Source organism: Erpetoichthys calabaricus, chromosome 12 (genome assembly GCF_900747795.2).
Source record: "Erpetoichthys calabaricus chromosome 12, fErpCal1.3, whole genome shotgun sequence".
Classification (NCBI taxonomy): domain Eukaryota; kingdom Metazoa; phylum Chordata; class Cladistia; order Polypteriformes; family Polypteridae; genus Erpetoichthys; species Erpetoichthys calabaricus.
In genome coordinates, this window is record NC_041405.2 from 75076253 (window position 1) to 75090767 (window position 14515).

The window sequence follows — 14515 nt, forward strand, 5'->3', positions numbered from 1 at the left end:
AACTACCTTTCTACGGTGCATTACCCAACATCAGACTTGGAGCTGATACTCCCTGCTGGACTCACCATGGTTTTTAGAGGGCCACGTGCACTTTGTCAAATAGCTATGCCAGTGTAATGCACAAACTTACAAAGTTGTGTAATGTTTGGATTCTGGAGCACAATGGATGGTGTCCAGTCAATAAAAATCACTTTACAAAATAAAGTAAGCAATACAATGCAAAAAATGGCATGTGTGTTCAACCAGCTGACCCACATGGCAGGCAGCAGTGGGCACAGTGCTACAAACGTAGGACACTACTTCTGGAAGATCATACCAAGAGACAACCACATTCATTTAGACTCTATTGTCAACCTTTACACTAGAGTAGACACTTTATTAGGTTCAGTTACTCCCTCATATAATTGATAAATAACATTAATTGAGCAGATAAGGCTATTTAAATAGGTAGGCCGTGTATTGAATTTAATGGTGGTTTGCCGAGTGGCACAAGTATAAAAACTGGGAAGAGTTTCAGGCTGCCTCTTTGGGTGCATTTCCTCCTTACAATTACTAGGTGTTGTTAAAAGAAAATCTCTGGACCTTTGTGCAAAAACCATCGCAGGGTCTCCAGGACTTTGTGTTTAAATTGAAGGCATTATGTCTTGAGTGGTGCTCTGACATGTGGAACAAGGAAATATTGCAACATGTCCTTGACGCATGTGACTCTCAGATGGCAGCCACTCTGAGGGTGTTTGCGAAATCAGTGAATAAGGTGGTGAAGTTGGAGTCCTGAGAAGAGAAAGACTGAGCGGCCATCAGTGTTAGTGGACCCCACAGAGGTGCTACACCTTGGGAGGTTCCCTTTCCCAAACCTCAAGAATAATCCTCACTAAAATACTGCAGCAATGTCTGCTTGGTACAAGCCACCTTACCTTTCTTAACGGTGCCCATACAAGTGCAAGGTGTCATAGACAAGGCCATCATAGGCACCAGCAGCACTTTCACCCTAATGAAGTATAGGTTGTAGGAAAAGCTTAAAGTATCACTATGAGCAACTTAGGGATAGTACAAAAGTAAAATGGAAAGGTTCATTGGGCAAAAAGCAAAGTTCCTATGAGATTCTATTTTCCCAGGATGCACAGGGAGATTAGGGTGTTTTTATTGGAAGACGGCCACCTGTTAATGTCAGTAGGGCTTACCATCCACATGTCGCACCTAGAGTACAAATAGCTGAGAATGATAGTCATTGTTTGGGAGGAAGGCTAAAAACGATCTGCTTTCCAGCCCAGTACAGGTTATTTTTGAACAGCCAGAACTTGTTCAGCCTTTGTGTCAGAGGTGGTCCTCAGTGTGGATAGACAATCTAGATTGAAGTGATGTTGTGTGTCATCACATCCACATGGTCAACCTGTTTGCCACATAGACTATACAGTGTCACCTCTGAAAAAACGGGGTTAATCAAGGTGGAGGTCAACCACATATTAATGGAAGGGTGACTGAGTTTTCCAGCTCGCCATGGGCTTGTCCTGCAGTGCTCCTGCAAAAGTCCTATGTGTCCTGCCAATTCTGCATCAGTTATAGGGAGCTAAACAAGAAGACCTATCACAACATCTAACCCATGCCATTCATCCATGATGTCCTAAAGTCTCTGCATGGAACGACATTATTAAGCTCCTTGGATCTGAAGTCAGTTATTGGTGGTTGAGGATGGAGAGGGAGACAGCTGTTATCACCCTGAAAGGACTTTTTCAGTTCTGATTCCCTTTGGCCTTAAGAAATGTGGGAGCATCATTCCAAAAGATTATGGAATAAGTCCTCCAGGGGCTCATGGGGAAGATTTCCATCCATCCATTTTCCAACCTGCTGAATCCGAACACAGGGCCACGGGGGTCTGCTGGAGCCAATCCCAGCCAACACAGGGCACAAGGCAGGAAACAATCCCGGGCAGGGTGCCAACCCACCGCAGTGGGGAAGATTTGCTTTATCTTAATGGATGGCATCAATGTTCTCTTCTCATCTGTCCAAAAATATCTAAAAGGACCTAGAGAGCATCTTCCAGTGAAATTGGTGTGCAAATCAATGAACCTAAAGATGTAAGTGGTTTTCAATTATGCATAGTAGTTTTCAAGTTTTAAATTGTATTTTTCATTAATTTATGATGGCATGTTAAATTTATATCAATATCGCCATTTTGTAGGAATGTTGCTACAACTGTGCTACGTAGGATGACCTGCAGTGTACAATGCCTATCATCACCACTGCAATGGTATAAAAATCAGTACCGTATGCTTTCTGGTTATCCGAGATTGAGGATACTTAAAAAACACTTTTTATACTTTCTTTGATAATTATCTAAGTGGGTCTTGATTCTTTTGCTCTGTTTTGATCCTTGGTTAGTAATTTGGCTTCAACATTATAATATTTATTCCTCAGTAACAAACTTGGCCTTCTTTATGATTCCATCTCATCTTCTGGTCCCTTTTCAGCCTCTGAGTCTCTGTCACTAAACAGCATTTGTCATTACACCCTCATGGGATTTTCTTACATACTACAGTTAACAGATGCATAACAAATGGACCATCACTCAAAACAGACTATTGATGATTAGGCCATGATTTGAAGAGAAACAGTAATTTGACTAAAATGTACATGTAGTATAACTATGGAAGATGCATATTGGACACAGTTTGTAGTATTTCAAAGAGGAATTAGTTATTACAGCTGAAAACCAACAATCCCCACTGCTATCAGCAAAAAAATAAATAAAAATAAATAAATAAATAAACTAATTAATTAATAAAGTGCTGCTGCTTTCAACTAAAAAAACACAGAAAATAAACAATGGAGAACTGAGAAAAATATCTGGTTTGATTAATTACATTCTGGCTAATTAATCCCTCTCTCCCACCCATTTCTCTTCCATAGTCTCTCCCTCCTCCTGACTACTTCTCCTCACTCAACACCAACACTGTCACGGTCACCCTATGCTCAGCTCTATCCTCCTGTCTTGACAGTGTTTGTCCCCTCTCTTTCAGGCCTGCATGCAAAAGACCCTGTCCCTGGCTTTCCGAAGTATTCTGCAATCAATGGACCGAGCTCAGGATAGCCAAAAGGAAATGGAAGAAGTCAAAGGCTCAGGCAGACCTCGCTAATTATCAATTCTTTCTTGCATCCTTTTATTCTGCCAGCACCAATGCTACAGTTAAGTTCTATCAGACTTGAATTAACAGCACTACCGACACATTCTCTGTATTCTCCACTTTCACTTCCTTTCTTAGCCCTCCTCCACCTCCTCCCCTAACCTCCTTGTTTCCTGATGACTTTGCCACCTTTTTCAGGATAGGGTGGCTGCTATCAGTAGTCAGTTCACATCCTTGCTGCCACCCATTATGCCTCCTTCCAAGCATCATCCAACATTCTCTCTGCCACTGTTTCCAACCTCCTCTCCAATCACTCCAATCTACCTTTCCACTGGACCCTATCCCTTCACATCTCCTTCAGGCCATCTCTCCCTCACTCATTCCTACACACATCACTAATACCACACTCAGCTTGGGCACATTTTTTTTTTTTATTTAATTAATTTTTAATTAATTTAATTAATTTTTATTGTAATCATTCCATACAAATAGATCAATTTATAACCAAACAAAATTGAAGACAAATCAAACCCCACCCCTGAGAAGGAGAGCTTAGCCAAAGGAGAATTGCTTAGGGCTTTTTAATGAGGCAACAATAAACAAAAGAAAGGGAGAAATATATATAGGTAAATAAGAAATGGAGAAGGGAATTAAATGTGGTAATAGTTATTTCTGTTATTCTAAAATAATATTGATTAGATCCTGTCAGGTTTTGAAAAAATTTTGTACAGATCCTCTAACTGAGAATTTGATTTTTTCCAATTTCAAATAATATAAAACATCGGTTTCCCACTGACTTATCAGAGGAGAGTTAGGATTCTTCCAATTTAACAAAATAAGTCTGCATGCCAAAAGTGTAGTGAATGCAATCACCGTTTGCTTGTCCTTCTCCACTTCAAGAAAGTCTGGAAGAACACCAAACACAGCTGTTAATAGGTTAAGAGGAATTGTGATACCAAGGCTGTCTGAGAGGCACTTAAAAATTTTGGTCCAAAATTATGTTAGTTTGGTGCAGGCCCAGAACATGTGACCCAGTGAGGCAGGAGCTTGGTTGCAGCATTCACAGGTTGGATCTTGCCCTGGAAACATTTTGGACAGTTTTAAGCGAGACAGATGAGCGCGATATATAATTTTTAGTTGAATAATTCTATGCTTTGCGCATATGGAGCTTGAGTGAATTCTCTGCTTTGCTACCTTCCACTCCTTTTCTGATATATTGATTAAAAGATCTTCTTCCCAATGTCCTCTTGGATCTTTGAAAGATAGGGACTCTAATAGGATTTTATATAATGCAGAAATGGTGTTTAATTCCTCGAAATTGAGCAGTATTTTTTCCTCATTGTGGAGGGTACAAGGTGAGGAAAATCGGGCAGTTTCTGTTTAACGAAATTTCTAATTTGAAGATAGTGAAAGAAATGTGTAGCTGGGAGGTTGAATTTTGAGCGTAATTGTTCAAAAGATGCAAATATGTTGTCTATATAAAGATCTCTGAGCATTTTAATCCCAAAACTTTTCCAGGTATTAAAAACTGGATATGTTTACGAGGGTTGAAAGAGGTGGTTCTCTTGCAGAGGTGCCACAGATAAAAGATTTTCCATCTTAAAATGCTTTCTAAGTTGGTTCCATATTCTGAGTGAGTAAAGCACAATTGGGTTATTAGTATATTTGCGATAACTTGCATTTACTGGATAGCAGAGCAGGGAGTATAAAGAAGTACTACAGGATTTTACTTCTATTGCGGACCAGGCCTGTGTATGTTCATTTATTTGTGTCCAGGTTTTTATGGCTTGTATGTTTGCTGCCCAGTAATAAAACTGAAAATTAGGTAAAGCCATGCCACCTTCTGCCTTAGGTCTTTGTAGGGTCGCTCTTCGGATACGTGAGTGTTTTGAGTTCCAAATGAATGAGGTTATTGTTGAATCTAACTGTTTAAAAAATGATTTATTGATATATATTGGAATGTTTTGAAATAAAAAAAGAAGTTTAGGAAGGATATTCATCTTAACAACATTAATTCTTCCGGCTAGAGTGAGATGAAGGGTTGACCATCTATGCAAGTCTTGCTTAATTTTTTCCATATAGATGGCAAAATTTTGTTGATAAAGAGCTTTATGTTTACTTGTGATATTTACCCCTAGGTATTTAAACTGATCTGCTATGGTAAAAGGTAGGGTGTCCAATCTAATATTATATGCTTGTGAATTCACTGGAAAGAGTATACTTTTATTCAGATTAATTCTAAGACCAGATATCTTTTGAAATTCTGTTAGTGCTGTTAAAACTGCAGGGGCAGTGTTTTCTGGGTCTGATATATATAAAACCATATCATCTGCATATAGAGAAATTTTCTGTTCCAGTCCTTCTCTGATAATCCCCTTTATCTGATAAGAATTTCGACAGTGAACTGCCAGTGGTTCAATGGCGATTGCAAACAGCAGTGGCGACAAGGGACATCCTTGTCTGGTACCACGTTCTAGCTTAAAGTAGTCTGAACAAATGTTATTAACACTAGAATTACCAGAGCCTACGAAAAAACTCATAAATCCGTCCCACCTTAAATCGCGTCTTAAATCTGTTTGCACCTCTCCGCCAGAGTCCTTTGTCATCTAAATGTGCTGATAAACCAAAGCTACTAGCAGCCAGCTATTCCATCCCCCCACCGACTTAGAATGAACTTCTCTCCTAGCTCAAGCCTTGCCTTGATTTGATTACCTGGGATTGAAGTGGAGTTTTACAGTGGAAATAATTCTAGCGTTATTTGGAATACACGCATTTCATGTGTGTTCTATTTCTATAGTAGGCTGTGCAAACACATTTTTAAAACAGAAACGTTTTTCATATTCTAATAGTAAATGACAAAATGTAGGCATAAACTATATAATGTATGAAGCCTGAAGTCCATATATCAAAGAAACACTTTCACAAAAGGTACAAATAAGAGAACACGTGCGCTTTCATTCAAAAAATTTAAAAAAAAAAGCCGCGTTAGCATGCCACATTGACAGCCTTACTGCAACTGCCGCGGTGGCGTAATGGTATCAGCTCCTCACTGGGGATCAGAGGGTGGCGAGTTCGATCCCGCATGGCTCCACTTCAAGAAATTAACTGCATTTATTCTTACAATTTTAGAATAACAACATAAATTTGATTTCAGTCTGTAACAGCCGGTGTAACTTATGATACTGGTAAAGGTTAGCTTTTTTTTTTTTTTTTTTTTAATTCACTTTTCATTCTCGCAGTCGCATTCAGAATCAATCCATACAACCCCATCTGACACAGCTGGTTTCACATAAATAAAAGTGCACTTTTATTCAAGACTGTAACCGAAGAATAAAGAAAGCAAGTTACAGTTGGTGGTTGATACGACAGCTTGCGTGGTGCAATGTTAAGAACTGCTGATTTCCGATCCGTGCTATATAAAATCATCACATTCAAATATTAACAGTTCCCACACACCCAAGGTCCGCCATTCCTACATTTACGACATGTGTACTTGTTGCAGTGTACACACCTCTCTGTGCTATGGTTCCTATTACAGTGAATGAGCACCTGACACTGTACTTTCTTCCCTGGGGGAAGCTGAGGTCTTAGAACGGAAGTTTGTTGACGCTGTATCATCTTTTCTTTTTCCATCGCCTTTTCCTGTAAGAAGCGACGACGAAGTTCCTCTGCAAGGTGAGCCATGAACACTCTTCTTTTCTCAGCGGACCCCGTGCATGCCTTATACAGTACGTGTGCGTTCATCGCTGCTAGGTCAAGGATGTTGTAGAACACAGCAACCGGCCACCTGTGTGTTCCTGTTCGCACTGAACAAGCACGTGTATTCTGGTCCATGATGTCAACGCCACGCTGGGGAAAAAAGGCGATGGAAAAAGAAAAGATGATACAGCGTCAACAAACTTCCGTTCTAAGACCTCAGCTTCCCCCAGGGAAGAAAGTACAGTGTCAGGTGCTCATTCACTGTAATAGGAACCATAGCACAGAGAGGTGTGTACACTGCAACAAGTACACATGTCGTAAATGTAGGAATGGCGGACCTTGGGTGTGTGGGAACTGTTAATATTTGAATGTGATGATTTTATATAGCACGGATCGGAAATCAGCAGTTCTTAACATTGCACCACGCAAGCTGTCGTATCAACCACCAACTGTAACTTGCTTTCTTTATTCTTCGGTTATAGTCTTGAATAAAAGTGCACTTTTATTTATGTGAAACCAGCTGTGTCAGATGGGGTTGTATGGATTGATTCTGAATGCGACTGTGAGAATGAAAAGTGAATTAAAAAAAAAAAAAAAAAAAAGCTAACCTTTACCAGTATCATAAGTTACACCGGCTGTTACAGACTGAAATCAAATTTATGTTGTTATTCTAAAATTGTAAGAATAAGAGCAGTTAATTTCTCGAAGTGGAGCCATGCGGGATCGAACTCACCACCCTCTGATCCCCAGTCAGGAGCTGATACCACTACGCCACCACAGCGGTTGTAATAAGTGTGTCAATGTGGCATGCTAACGTGGCTTTTTTTTTTTTGAATGAAAGCGCACATGTTCTCTTATTTGTACCTTTTGTGAAAGTGTTTCTTTGATATATGGACTTCAGGCTTCATACGTTATATAGTTTATGCCTACATTTTGTCATTTACTATTAGAATATGAAAAACGTTTCTGTTTTAAAAATGTGTTTGCACAGCCTGCTATAGAAATAGAACACACATGAAATGCGTGTATTCCAAATAACGCTAGAATTATTTCCACTGTAAAACTCCACTTCAATCCCAGGTAATCAAATCAAGGCAAGGCTTGAGCTAGGACAGAAGTTCATTCTAAGTCGGTGGGGGGATGGAATAGCTGGCTGCTAGTAGCTTTGGTTTATCAGCACATTTAGATGACAAAGGACTCTGGCGGAGAGGTGCAAACGGATTTAAGACGCGATTTAAGGTGGGACGGATTTATGAGTTTTTTCGTAGGCTCTGGTAATTCTAGTGTTAATACAAACTGATGCTTCTGGATTGGTGTACAGTAGTTTGATCCATGCACAAATAATTGGGCCAAACCCAAATTTCTCCAATGCAGTGAAAAGGTAGTTCCATTCAATCATATCAAATGCTTTTTCTGCGTCTAATGATAGTAATATCTCTGGGGTGTTTGATTTTGCTGGTGAATATATAACATTAAACAAGCATTGGAGATTGGAAGATAGGTGTCGGCCTTTAATAAATCCAGTTTGATCCTGTGATATTACCGAGGGCAGCACTTTCTCCAACCTTCTAGCTAGAATTTTTGAGAGTATCTTAACATCATTATTCTGGAGTGAAATTGGTCTGTATGATGCACATTGTAGGGCACATTTTCTACCATCTTCAAACACGCTGTGATAACCCCATTTCTCAAAAAACCAACACTTGATCCATCCAGCGTTAACAATTACAGGCCTGTATCTCTCCTTTCCTGACTTTCCAAAACACTTAAATGCTCTGTTTCTTCCTTTTTGATACAGAATGTATTGCTTTTTACCAACCAGTCCGGATTCATAACCACTAGACTGAGATGGCTCTACTGACTGTTGTCAACCAACTAAGACTTGCTAGAGATTCTAACATTTCAGGTCCTCATTCTGCTAGATCTCTCCACTGCTTTTGACATGGTCAACCATGACATCCTTCTTGCTACCCTCTCTGACCTTGGAATCACTGGGACTGCTCTCAGATGGTTTGATTCCTACATCTCGGGCAGATCCTACAGTGTGTCCTGGTGAGGAGAGTTGTCAAAGGCACACCAGATATGCACAGGTGTACCCCAATGATCAGTACTAGGTCCTCTCCTTTTCTTTCTGGACTCATCCAATCCCATGGTTTCTCTTACAAGTACTATGCAGATGATACACAGCTGTACCTGTCATTCCCTCCAGAGGACAATACAGTATCAATTAGAGTGTCTGCATGTCTTACTGATATTTCAACCTGGATCAAGGACCACCATCTAGAACTTAACCTGGCAAAAACAGAGCTTCTTGTGACCCTGACCAGCCTGTCTGTTCAACTCCCCATCTCTGTACAGGTTGTCTCACTATCACGAACACCTGCCTGTGACGATGCGGGTTCTGCACCATGCTCCCACCACTCTTCTGGGAGCCTCTCAACCCAACACTGTCGGTAATGTAACCAGATGAGCTAGACATTGAGGACACCATATGATGCAAGAGGAAGGTGCAAAGTGCAAAAGTGCTTTTATTCAATAATACAAAACCAAAACAGTGTCCAAATAAAGTGCAGTGCTCAACACGTCAATAAAAAAATAATCCATTAAGACAACAAGTAGAGGTTAAAATCCCAATAAATAATTCCATTTAAAAACTAGGTTAAAATACTGACTAGAAGCATTCCCTTCTTTAAAAACCCAGTGCTTTCTTCTTTTAGCTGGTGGCTCCCCTGATTCTCTCATTTGGGCCTTGCAACAAGGGAGTCTCCCAACCTGCAGCTGACCTTTGCCTGCTAGTCTGGCAGCTTTCCGACCCCTGGCTCCATATGGCTCTCTCCATACCGAGACTTAGGTTCCTCAGTGAGCATGGCACTCACGCTGAGGCTCACTCTCCCAAGCCTCCATGACTCCTGCAGCCTTCTGTGGCAAGCCAACCACCTTCCGATCATTCTTGCTCCTCTTAAGTGCTCAACAGGAGCAGCCGCTTCTCTATGCTCCCGAGTGTTGGCCAAACACTCTTGCCGAGGGGCTCTTCTTTCAGCTACCTGCAACCTCCAGCAAGCCTGCGCTCGCTCGCTGGCACTGGCTCTCCTTCGCCAGCCTTCTTCTCCCTTAACCTCCGTCCTTCTCTTTTTTTAGATCTCTCCTTCGCACTCACGCTTCTCCTATTGATAATGGGGTCATGGCACAGGTGTGCCGATTAGCAGGTTCCGGCCTCAATTACAAACATGGGCAATCCCACACGTGTGCACTTCAGAGCGGAAACACCCATGCCCGCATCACACCCAGGAACCGCTCCAGCCACACTACCACACCCCCTCTTTAAGCCACGAGTGTCGCGATTACTTATTTAAAAACTGGCCATTCTTTTTGAGCTGCGGACCCGTTATATCACACTGCCAATTCAGTAAACAACCGTTGGGTGGTGATTGATGAGCAGCTATCTTTTTCTGACCACATTTCTACCATTTCTCATTCTTATAGGGTTGTGCTGCACATCCGCAAGATCAGACCTTATCTGACAGAGTATGCAGTACAATTTCTGGTAAAGGCTTTGGTCTTGTTGTGTCTGGACTACTGCAACTCCTTTTTGGCAAGAGTACCCACATGTGCTATCAAGCCACTGCAGATGGTCCAGAATGCAGCGGCCTGTCTTGTATTTAACCAGCCGAGACTGGCACATGTCACTCCACTCTTCAGGTTGCTACATTGGCTCCCTATTACAGTACGCATTAAGTTTAAATTCCTTATGCTTGCCTATCAAGTAGTCAATGGGTCAGCACCTGAGTCTTTGGAGACACCAGTGAAGTCCTAAATTTCTCGCCCCCTAAGGTCTGCCAGTGAACAGCATCTGTTTATGCCGCCTCTACGTGGTATCACGTCTCAATCCAGACTCTTTTCATGTGTAGTTACTAGTTGGTGGAACAAGCTACCCATCTCCTTCCAAACTGCTGAATCCCTCCATGTATTTAAGAAGTAATTGAAAAACAATCTGTTCTGTGACTATGTGTTTAATTGAAAAAAACAAACAAACTTTACTCTGTGATATTTTATATTGTTGGTTAATTTGTTGTTAGGCTAAGTTTAATTTCTGTATTGATTGTAATCCATGATTGTATATTTATTAGTTATTTAATCTTTTCCACTTGTGACAATCAACATTTTTTTACCTGTCCTACTACACTTGCTGTAATGCTACTCAATTGTGTTTACATCTTTTGTAAGTCGCTTTGGGTAAAAGCAACTCCCAAGCAAATAAATGTAAATGTAAATGTGAATGTAAGAGAGGACAAGGATACAGAAAAAATCCCAGAAGTTCATAGCTCTATAATATGAATCCATGATGTAAGGAAGTAAAGACAGTGTAAAGACAGTGTAATACTTCCAAGATATTTTTTCTTGATACACATTGGGGTTCTTTGACATAGTTAGAGTAACATCTCTGAACATCAGGGCCCTGAAGGCATGTGAGGGTGCCTTTTCAGGAGCATAATTTTCCATCATATAAAATTTGGAAAGTAAGGTAATTGTACTTGATTTTCTCACTTTTCTTTTGACTCACAAAATCTTAGTTCAATTCAAATGAATGCTGCAAAATATCTGACCATTGTTGTTGATCAATAGTATTTTTTATATTTCTTCATTACAATAGTGTATCCTATTACTTTTCAGTAGAGTTATTCACCATACCACAAACTTAAGACCATCTTGCATGTTCCAGGAACATGACAATGAATTTATCTTGATGCAATGTCCTTCCTAGTCATCAGATCTTCATTAAATTAGGTATGTTTGGAGTTACAGGACATGACCTCTTCAGAGTAGACATCTGCCACAAGCTCATTTGTAGTAACTGTGGGGCACTATGGTGTACAGCTCCCTGTTCCACACATGTAGTATCTTAACTCAGTCTTAGCCAATTTAGGTTAGGTTTGAGAGCATTATGGCTATCAACATGTAGTGGATGCACCTAACAAAGTGTCCACTCATCCTTTGTCTTTCACAGGTAAGAGAAAATGGTAATTTCTGAGAAAAGAAAACCCACAAGGGGACAAAGAGAGAACTTTCAAACTCCACTGGATGGATATGGGAAAACTGAATGTATGACATAATAGTGTTAAGAACTACATAACTGTGCAATTGTAGTTGCACCATAATAAAAATGTAAAAATTATATAAAAAAGCTAATTAAAGCACATAAACCAATTTAGATATTTGTTATTTTTTCAAAAAAGCTTGTTCCAGTTACAGGACTGTGCAAAATTAAGGTTAAACAGTTACACCTACATTATTTTTACTATATATCCACCAAGTTTGCTAAGCATTTTTATTTATATTTAAACTACTACATGTACATATAAATAAACAAAGGAACAGACAATACAATACAATACAATTTCTTTTTGTATAGCCCAAAAACAAACAAGAAGTGCTGCAATGGACTTTAACAAGCCCTGCCTTTTGACAGCCCCTCAGCCTTGACTCTCTAAGAAGACAAGGAAACACTCCCAGAAAAAACCTTGTAGGGACAAGTAACACAAGTAATCCTCAATACAATATAATAGTGCAATAGAAATATTACAAGTACAGAACAGAATTCAACAGTAGATGATATTACATAATATGATTTGGATATCAATTCTTATTTAGAAACTGGCTTTTCCAGGTCACGATATCATTTCGTTATACATATTGTACAATGACAATAAACTTAAATCTTAAAAAAAAAATCTAAACATTGCAGACAGCAACATCACCAGGTTCAAACCACAGATGTCCCTAGCTCATGAAGAAGAATCTATCAACTGCAACTTTATTTTCTTTTCAAAATGTGTAATTGTGTGTATTTGCAAGTTATTTCCAGTCTCATTAAAGATGGCAATGTCATTTACATTATACTAATGAGTTTCTGCCATCCCAATAGGACCCTGTTGTGTGTAATTAATAATACGGTTTACGTTCTTACAGAAACACCTGCAAATGCCATAGATGCAAGTAACTATTCTTGAGTGTCTCTAAATCAGGCAACAGACACATTGAACATATCAGTGAAGCATTTTTCTGGTAGGTGTATTTTTAAATGACATTTCAAAATATATATGCCTCCCAAGTTTTTAAAGAAAAACTTATATTTTTGTCAGTGAGTTATACCAGCTGCTTATCAGTTATATGCAGTATAGCTTAGGCGGTAGCACAATGTCAAATAAATTCAAACATATCTCTGATCTTGAACTTACAAAGTTAGTGTTGCATTTCATCATCATTTTTGTTTTAAGTCCTTCCTTATCCGTATCTCTACAGTATGTGAATTTCTTTTCTTCACTGTTATTCAGTATGTCCAATTGCTTGCCTCACAATGTATGTAGGGTGTATATTTTCTTTTTAAAATTTAGGTTGAGGGCAAGAAAACATATTTTTTTAGTGAGTAGAAGGTGGAGGCTTAGAACAGTAGAACATTACAAAGATTTAGAGGAGAAAAAGCATTTAGCCCCAACAAAGCTTGCCTGTCCTATCCATTTAATTCCTCCAAAATAGTAATAATAATAATACACTTTATTTATATAGCACCTTTCCTATTTTAATAAGTCAAGTTTTGAAGGTCCATAAAGTTGTACTATCTACCATGCTACTTGGTAGCTTATTCCCTCTGTCTATGGCTTTCTATTTAAAAACTTAGTAACGTTTGAGTGGAATATACCCTTAACAAGTTTCCAACTGTGTTCCCATGCTCATGCTGAATTTAGTTTAAAGTAACAGTCTCAATCCACTGTACAAATTCCCTTCACAATTTTGAACACTTCAATCATGTCTCCTCTTAATCTCTTTTTTCTTAAACTGATAAGGCTCAGCTCTTTTAATTTTTCCTCATAACTCATCCCCTGTAGCCCTGGAATCAGTCTAGCCATGCTTCTCTGGACATTTTCTAGCATTTCTATGTACTATTTGTACCCTGGAGACAAAAACTGCATACAGTACTCCAGATGAGGCCTCACCAGTGCGTTATAAAGCTTGGACATGCAGTCTACACATAATGTTATATAACACAATGTTCTGTTAACCTTCTTCTTGTTATTTATATTCCTATCCAAATCATTTATATGTATAAAAAAATAGCAGATGCCCTAGCCCTGATCCCTGAGGGACACCACTGATAAATTTACTTGCAACATATCCCCCTGCTTCCTGTGTTTTAGCCAATTCTGCACCCATCTACACACTACACCCTGAAGTGCCACTTATTTTAGTTTGATGCCCAACCTCTCATGTAAGACCTTATCAAATACTTCCTGAAAGTCAAGATAGATAATATATGCATCACTCTGATTGTATGCTTTTGGTGCTTCCTCATAGAATTCTAACATGTAAGTAAAACACAACCTCCCTCATCTGAATCCATGTTGCCTGTTCAGTAAAACTCCTGTACTTGCCATGTATTGCCCTCATGCTCTCATATGCCTAATGATTCACATTGCATATTAGTCTTATACACCTTATACAGCTGTTTGTTTTCTTTTCCGGGCTCTTTTTTATATTCTTACCCAGTTTTTTTTTATTTCCTACTAATTCCAATTTTTGGGATGTACCTTTCCTGCATTTTTAAACCTGTTCCACTGCTGCTTGACTGTCTTCACACTTAAAAGCTTACTCCACTTCATCTCTTTTAGACTTTGCGACATCTGTTCAAAATTTGCCAT

General features: G+C 39.3%; 1 pseudogene; it reads left to right on the forward strand.

Annotated features, from left to right (window-relative positions):
• The first annotated feature begins 2224 nt into the window (after window positions 1-2224).
• On the forward strand, window positions 2225-10839 carry LOC127529963 (uncharacterized; annotated as a pseudogene).
• The last annotated feature ends 3676 nt before the right edge of the window (window positions 10840-14515 follow it).